The sequence below is a fragment of the Sphaeramia orbicularis genome, chromosome 19 (genome assembly GCF_902148855.1).
Source record: "Sphaeramia orbicularis chromosome 19, fSphaOr1.1, whole genome shotgun sequence".
Taxonomy (NCBI): Eukaryota; Metazoa; Chordata; class Actinopteri; order Kurtiformes; family Apogonidae; genus Sphaeramia; species Sphaeramia orbicularis.
This window is the reverse complement of record NC_043975.1, coordinates 48,563,487-48,572,199: the sequence shown is the minus strand read 5'-3', so window position 1 is coordinate 48,572,199 and position 8,713 is coordinate 48,563,487. Positions and strand designations below refer to the sequence as shown.

Below are 8,713 nucleotides of genomic sequence, written 5' to 3'. Positions count from 1 at the left end.
GCTACTACTACTGCTAGCTCTCATGGAAAAGGGAAGAATAATAACCGTCCACTCTATATATTCTGTCCAGTAACCTGGCAACGGGGATGCACGCGCATGTTTCAAATGCTGGTTGTGTGTGTGTGTGTGTGTGTGTGTGTGTGTGTGTTTGGGGGGGGCTCGGTCGGTTTCCGTCCTCCTTATAATACTATGAGGGTATGGGCCGGTGTGGACCTAATGCGGGGCTCACCAACCCGGTGCACGCGGGCGCCGGGTCAACCACAGGGGCCACGCGAGTCTGCAGGCCTGTTCTAAAAATAGAACTAGTCCAGATGTCTCCAACACGTTGCTCGTGATCTACCGGTGGTTCACCAAGGGTCAATAATATAAGAACACAAAGCTGATTGGTCATTTGGTTGAACAGGTCTAAGTTTACACCCAATCCAAATTACAAGTGTCCTGCCCCCCCCAGATAACACGGTCATCTAGCTGTCAATCAAACTTTAGCTGGTTTGCTGTCTGACACTGGAGAGGGGCGGGGCCAAGGAGGAGCCAGATGTCAGACAGGAAGTGGGTGATGAGGCACAGACTTCTGGAGCCTATTTCACAAAACTAGGAGAAGGGATTAAGCCAGGATATGTTGGTTATCCTGGCTCAACTTATCCATGATCCTGTTTCACAAAAGCAGGATAGGGGAAAGCAGGAAATGTTTTGATACAAGTTACCATGGAGATTTATTCTGTGGAGCTAGTCTGCTCCAGACCAGGCTAAACTCCAGGATTTATTTCATCTCATCCCTCATCTCAGTCAACAGTCACCACAAATGGAAACCAATAGTTATTTCACTGCCCATTACACAATGGAATCACAGGAACTAGACCCACTGTCAGTATACAAACATTTGGGATTATTCATTTCAATAATTTAACATAAATGATTTTAGATGATTTTGCAATCATTACATCAGTTCAGTTCAATTGTGTTCATTCAGACATTTCAAACATCATACATTTATGCAGATACAATGTTTACAAACTGAAGAGTCTGTAAAGGAATAGGTTGAAGCCTGAGTTTATTCTGCCGACCCCCCCCCCCCCCCAATTCATATCACCAAACAAAAAACAAAATGAAATAAAATAAATACCAATGCCTTTAGTTTAGTAACAATAGAAACAACAAAAAACATACATACAGTAAATAACACAAACATCAAAACCAACCAAATCAATTTAAACTGAATAACAAAAAAACCCCACAAATTCCTCTGCCCCTGCAGGACATATTTAACTGAAATCATGCATGTGAACTCAAATAATTGAACACATATTGGTCCCTGACCAGCTGACCACTGCGGTCATCAGGGAAGATGGCAGGATTGTCCCAGTCCAAGTGTGATGCACTTTTGTTGTGGAGGGGGAGGGGGGGGGCGTCACATGACCTCAAAGGGCTGACCCTTAAGTGGTGAAGACAGTGAAAGCGTTCCTTCAGGAGGTCAAAGGTCGTTTGGATCCTGCTCCTTGTCCTGGCATGGGCATGACTGTAGGTCTGCTGTGGTTCCTGGGGGTCTGTGTATGGTGTCAGGAGAAAAGGCTGGTAGGTAGACCCCCTGTCCCCCACAAACACACCAGACAATTCACCTGTCAACACAAAACCTCAGCATCACAACCTCAGAAATACAGACACATTCTGGACACAGATCTGATGGAAACAGTGGTTCTAAACAGAGGTTGTGTGGTTCACCTTGTGATCCACGCTGACAGATTCCAGAGGTCCGATAGACTCAGGAGTCATGGACCGAGCCAGAACCAGAACCAGACCACTGAGACACAACACTGATGAGACAGTCAGCATGGACCATCTGAAATGATCAGATGAAGAATATTAAACCAAACACTGAACAGTGTTCATTAACCCATAAAGGTCCAGCACTACTTTAGTGTCAGTTCACAAATGAATTTACTCTGTATCTAACCTTTCTCAAGTGATTTATCTCCATTTATTATAATATCTTCTGTAGTTTGTATTTTATCAGTATAAATCAGATATTTTCCTATATTTAATTCTCTGATCATGTAGATGTTCATTAAAGCTCAGATTAAAGTTGATGGTTCTTCTATCAGAAACAGATCAAACTGAATAAACTGTGTCTTTTTCAGTTCAATCTGTCATTAACTGAACATAAACCCAGTGTGTCCATCCACTGGCATTGATCCAACTCCATGGGTTTTACTGGTGAATCAATGTTGGAGAAGATGACGGTGTTTCTATGTTCACTACGGAGCCTCTGAACGTCCAAATGGGTCATATCTGATGACCATGAAAAGATGAACTACATTTTACACCAATTATTGACATGGATTAATAGGATTAGTGGATCAACAGGGATTAAACAGTTTAGATCAGTAAATTGTTTTGGTTGGTGATGGATGTTTGGGTTTTTATGGGTGAATTGACAATATCAGAAAGTCATGAATCATAAGTTTATTTATCTCAAAGGTAAATTGACTGAAGTCAGTGAGTTCATCTATTTATCAGAGTTATTCAGTCTGATGCAGTTACATTTACAGTTTCACTCACATCTACAGTCAGTTTCACTTACAATTTTACAACTACGTTTTCAGAGATGTTATTTAACTCTTTGGGTTGTAATTGTGATGGTTTCAGCGGAGCAGTCAGTGTGTGTTTGTGAAAATAGACAAACACAATGCACCACAGGATGCTCTGAGGTCACTAAATCCAGGCCCCCTGAACGGGTGCCGTGGTCTAGGTCTACATCATAATTAACACTTAATATATACGTTGAACCTTACACAATACAAAGATAACTTTTACAACAACAAGAAGAGACAAGAAAATGATCAGTACTGTAAGGGACACTGCTTGAGATGGTTGGTTGAGCAGCTGAGTCCAGGCCCTTTCTTCAGGTGAGGATGTAGAAGGAGTGACGTCTCTGAACTTTGAGTTCATGAACATGTGATGGGACTAGTACAGAGGCTGAACCCAACTGCAAGACCAAAAGACTGACGTGAGTTCGAGGGTGTTTATTGAACACTTTAACAAGGGAAGAGACACAACACACAATAATTAGTGAATCTGTGATGACGCTGTGTCCGGGGCTTGACGTCTGGGCCGTGAGTAGAATCAGCTGGCAACCAGCGTGGCCGAGCCGGGAAAAACGCAACGGAACCACGACTAGGAATAAACAAAAGGGAGGTCAAAAAACAGGCCAGGTCATACACGGGAGAGCAGAACAAAAGGCAACGGTACATGAGGGACAGGCAAAAACTCACAGTCAGTAATCCAGGCACAGGGTTGAAACACAGGTAATCGTTGGAGGCTGAGGTACCAAAGGGAGTAGGCAGAATCGGAGTCGGGTAAACGAACCAGGTCACAGACGAGCAGGCAAAACAGGAACGGGCAGAATCGGTGGTCGAAAGACGAAACGGGTCACAACGGGCAGACAGACTGACAGGATCCAAAAACGCTGGTAAGTGAGCACACGAGTGTAGCAAACAAACTGGCAACCAGACAGGGGAAGACACAGGGTTTAAATACACAAGAGGGAGGGAAGACAATCGGACACAGGTGGAACACATGAGGGTGGAGTCAGGTAATCAGAGCAGGTGAAACAATCAGGGAAGGGAAGTAAAGACACCAGACATGACACATGAGGGAAACATAACAAAATAAAACAGGAAATGACAGACAACATAAAAGACAGACAACATAAAAGACAGACAACATAAAAGACAGACAAATCCAGACACAGTCTGGGAGCCGACATGACAGAACACAGTCCGTGTGTGAACCACCCCTATGTCTTACTAGGGTTCGTTTTCGTTCAGAGGTTTGTGTTCTCACCTCTGTTTGACCTAGTCAGACACAGGCCTAAAACATGTACTGTGCAGTGGTTGTGTGATGTGAACCATGTGACCCATGAGCAGCGCTTGGCGTGCACTCAGGGTTGTTTTAGCTGTATGTATGAAAGCAGAAAGTGAGAGGAAGAGTTTACGTTCTTGATCTCGTTCCGGGGTCGCTCCCACGTAGGAATGTCATCAGCTTCACAGGTGGAACAGAGCGTTTTAATTCACCATCTGTTCGTTGGTGGTTTTGGTTTTACCACTGATGTCATCCACTTCTCGTCCTGGTCTACCTCGTTGGATGTTGACGTAGGCCATGCACCTTTTAGGCGGGTGATGCAGAGATGACCTTTTGGCAGCGACTGACGTGAACCCTCGTGGCTTGTTCGACCTCCTGAAGTCTTTGACCAGCATGAAGTCACCTGGTTGAAGGCTGTGAAGTGGACCTGAGGCTGGAATGGACAGGGCCACAGCTACCTGTTGACAAATCTTTTTGAGGATGGGAGAGAAAGCAGCACAACAAGAGAGCATATCATGTTTGAAATGAGACGTAGGAAAGGGTTTGGAGATTCGGAGCAGAATCTCAAATGACTATGTCTGTCAAAGGTTCGCATGCGCATACCCTACAGAGCACCAGTGTGGTTTTAGTGCTTTAGGTCCCCCCTTTTGACACTTGGTCACACCCATGGGTCAGTTTCACCAACAGCTTTTCAGGCTGACCTGTTAGGAGGAAAAAGAACATTTGGAGAAACGAGAGAGAGTCAAGAGAGGAGGGGCTGTGAGTGGTGTGTGAGTGGAGTGTGTATGAGAGTGAGACTGAGAAGAAGGGAGAGGAGGAAGGAGAGGAATGGAGAGGAGGAGTGAGAAGCGTCCTTCGCGGCCCTTGGCTCTGCTGAAAGACACGGGATCTGTAGAGGAAGTTCATCATGTCATTGTAGTGTTATACGCAAAACACAATTAGTCACATCTAAGCAGGTGTCACAGTCACAAAACACAAATGTTAAGTAAGAAAGTATGAAGAAAATGGTAAACAGGAGATCCTGGGTCACTCCTATAAACATTTAGGCCCATCGGCATCTTTACATTGTCACAACAAATTCAGATTCACATGCTTTCCTATACTGTATCCTTTAGTATATAGGTGCTCTATCAAATATAAAGTACACTTAAAACACTATTTCCACAGTGAAATCAAAACCACAAGCATTAATCTGGCAACTCTGAATATCACCTCAAGTTTGAGCCAGCACCCAAAATCCACACAAACCCTTGTACCGGTACCATACGCACACAACAAGAACACTAAAGCCACAAACATACAACACAAACATTTATAAACACTTATCACAGACATGACACAACACAACAAAATACTTGGGCGATAATCAGATTTTAGGGACAATACGGAGGCCAAGATGAGGAGATGTGGATGAGACAGATACAACAGACAACAGCGTTTGGTCGCCGGCAGCAACGACCTGGAGGATACAGGCAACAACGGTTCCAAACCAACTAGGCTGTGACACACCTACACCTGCATATGTCTCTCTCCTCTCCTTCCCCTCCCCTGGAGCAGAAGTCATACACATGCTTACTAACCCAGATTCTGCATCTGCACATCAGCTGTCGATACTGATGTCACACACCTACGCCAAGCACACACACTCACATGTTTTAAACAGTTGTCAATGATATCTTCAGGGTTTTTTTTTTTGGTAAACAACTTCTTGGTAGATTCAGAAACTACAAGTTTAGTTTTATTGGGAAAAGGGGGTTTACTTCGACGAAAATTATCTGATAAACCCATCCTTTCTACAGTAGCCAGTGGTGAACCAGTCAAAATGTATTTCACCAAACCAATGTTGCGCTCACTGTCAGACATTTTTTTTACACATTGATTTTTGTTTTCAACGGCATACCACCCTTATTAAAAAAAAAAAAAAAAAAATCCTGGCCAGAGATCTTATGATTACATTGCACCTCTCATGTTTCAACTACAATTCAACCACCCTCAATTCAACCACTGTTCACAAAATCAACTCCTCACATGTCTCTTGTGCGTCCTCGTTCACAGAGCTAATAGGACTTAGGTCCCACAGCGTGCCAAGCCTTTTTGATCACTGACTGGCATTTTAAAACATCTAGCCCATATTTATTATTACTCATGCATTTGAATCTTGGCCCGTCACAATCCGGTGGCGGGACTTAAAATTTGCATTTCCCATCTAACAGGGACAGACCTCAGTCTGGGTTACCGCAACTGAATTTTTGTTAAATAACACAAAAACGCGCATTTCTTAAAGTACTTATTAATGTTCCCCTTGGAACATTAATCTTCCAGACACGATGATCTGGGCCGCAAAAACTTTAAAATGACGAAATTGTCAAATACTGTGCTTTACCTGGCGTTGGGCATCCCCAACTTACGTTTACGTCGCTGCGAAACTACAACAAAATAATTAATTCCCTACAATAAAAAAATTAATCAGTCGGCATCGACTTTGACCGACAACAAGATTCACAGTGTCATGAGTTTTACCCCCACAAAATTATCAAGCATAGAATAATAAGAAAATTTGAAAAAACAAGTAGAAAATCGAGCTCTTTTTTTTTTTTCCCTGGTCTAATTGTTTCAGCGGATTTTGACTCAAAGAACCCCCTTAAGAAAGCCAAATGGGCTTGTCCAGACCGTTAGACACTGAACGCTTTCAAGACCATATTTTTTAGTCCTGTCCTCCACTAAAGGCCCTGTCGGAACCTGTACGCCTTTGCTTTGCTCATTGCCCATAGCCAAATCCTGGTTTGACTAGTCCCGGCGACCCTCCATAGGAAGATCCCACGGATGCTATCCGGCGCAGCCGCATGGTTGGGCACAAAGCAAAGGACACCGAACAAGTAACCAGTTAACCTCCCACCAAGGCCCTAGTGAGTGCTCAATTGCGTAGTTAAAAGTGTTAGTTGTTATGTCAACTGGTTGACTGCGTTCTCAAACGCTTTACCCTTTAATCGATTAAATCAGCCTAACCATGAAACACTGTGACGCCACACTGCCACGTTTCCTGATTTAACGATATTGAACACAGGCGTCCCTGTGCCTATCACACGTCGTTTCTAAGGTACAAGTGGATTAAAAACCCCGTGGACCTAACCACGTCAAGTCTGACTTTAATACCAGACTTTTTTACCACAGGCTCCTACTGACAGTCAGCCCCAGTAGACAGACATGACCTACATACTACACTTAATTTAATTAAATTTTTAATGTTTTTTTTTCCCCCAATTCGATTAATAAGCAAATGCTTCTATTGAATAATTGGTAAAAATACATCTCACCCTTCAGACGAGGAAGTAGAGTATTGATTCGCTGGAACAGACGTGAAGTCGACCAGTTTCACTCCAGGCGTCAGACCCTCTCGTCTCTTAAGATTTTCAGTGAGGTAGAGGAGAACCCCTAGATTGTGGATTCTTGGTGGCTAACCTGTCCGACGCCTACGAGTGTCATATGGTGGATCTTCAGCTATCCCACTTCTGACACCAATTGTTATGGAAAAATATTACTCTACTAATTCGTCTATAATAAAGAAGGATAAGTTCAAACGTTCAGTGTTAAAGAAATCCCTTTATTTGGAGCTCCACAGAAAGAGATACCACTCAGACAAAAGACTGAGACGGTCTGAACCCAAAAATACAAATCACAATGTAGTCTTCTGTCTCCCATGAGAAAATTATGATGTGTGGAAAGTGTTTTGGTTAGTGTCAGGAACTTAGAGATAAGACCCCTGTGAGAAATGTTGGTTTGGCCTTCTACTCTGGACACAAAAGAGGTCAAAACTGCTCTATAATACACAGTGAAATGAATATATCGGAAATAGAGTTAGAAGCCTATATGATATATGAAATATATGAAAATATACAGGGTGGGGAAGCAAAATTTACAATGAACATTTAGTTGTTTTTTCTCAGCAGGCACTACGTCAATTGTTTTGAAACCAAACATATATTGATGTCATAATCATACCTAACACTATTATCCATACCTTTTCAGAAACTTTTGCCCATATGAGTAATCAGGAAAGCAAACGTCAAAGAGTGTGTGATTTGCTGAATGCACTCGTCACACCACAGGAGATTTCAAAAATAGTTAGAGTGTCCATAAAGACTGTTTATAATGGAAAGAAGAGAATGACTATGAGCAAAACTATTACCAGAAAGTCTGGAAGATACTATTAAAGAAGAATGGGGGAAGTTGTCACCCCAATATTTGAGGAACACTTGCGCAAGTTTCAGGAAGCGTGTGAAGGCAGTTATTGAGAAAGAAGGAGGACACATACAATAAAAACATTTTCTATTATGTCAATTTTCTTGTGGCAAATAAATTCTCATGACTTTCAATAAACTAACTGGTCATACACTGTTTTTCAATCCCTGCCTCAAAATATTGTACATTTTGCTTCCCACCCTGTATATGAATATATATGGATATAAGTAATTTTGCCATTACAACCCCTAAATAAAATAGAGCTCTTTCCCCAAAAAAGTCAGATTTGAGTTCAGTTTGGTTGATGAAGTGTCTTTAGTTGCAACTGTTGCTTCCTGGGTAGTGTATTATAGTGCTGTTGTGTCTTATCTGGATCCAATGGAAATAGCTGAAGTTGAAGTTCTTCTGCGGCAGAGGATTCAGGCTGGCCACACCGTTAACACCCCTCGCAGTCACCATGGGCTGGACTCGCCATCAGATTTCCAAGATCACTAGAAAACCAATCTACACAAAGTGTGCAGAAAGTAAACATTCGGTTCTGGTTCTTAGAATTATGTTTCTGTGTGAAGTGCATTAAAATTTAACATTTAAATGTCATAATGACAGTTGTATCCAA

At 42.5% G+C, this 8,713-nt stretch overlaps 1 long non-coding RNA gene across 3 annotated transcripts; it reads right to left on the bottom strand.

Annotated features, from left to right (window-relative positions):
- Positions 1-712: 712 nt before the first annotated feature.
- Positions 713-7,478, bottom strand: LOC115439328 (uncharacterized). Of its 3 annotated transcripts, none has more exons than XR_003938250.1 (5): positions 3,992-7,478; positions 3,270-3,444; positions 2,845-3,171; positions 1,720-1,837; positions 713-1,616 (listed from the first exon to the last, which is right to left on the bottom strand). It is a non-coding gene; the product is annotated as an uncharacterized LOC115439328 (long non-coding RNA). The 3 variants fall into 3 exon arrangements; XR_003938251.1 differs by having other exon boundaries at positions 2,845-3,444; positions 3,992-4,328; positions 4,462-7,478; XR_003938249.1 differs by having other exon boundaries at positions 2,845-3,444.
- Positions 7,479-8,713: the final 1,235 nt, after the last annotated feature.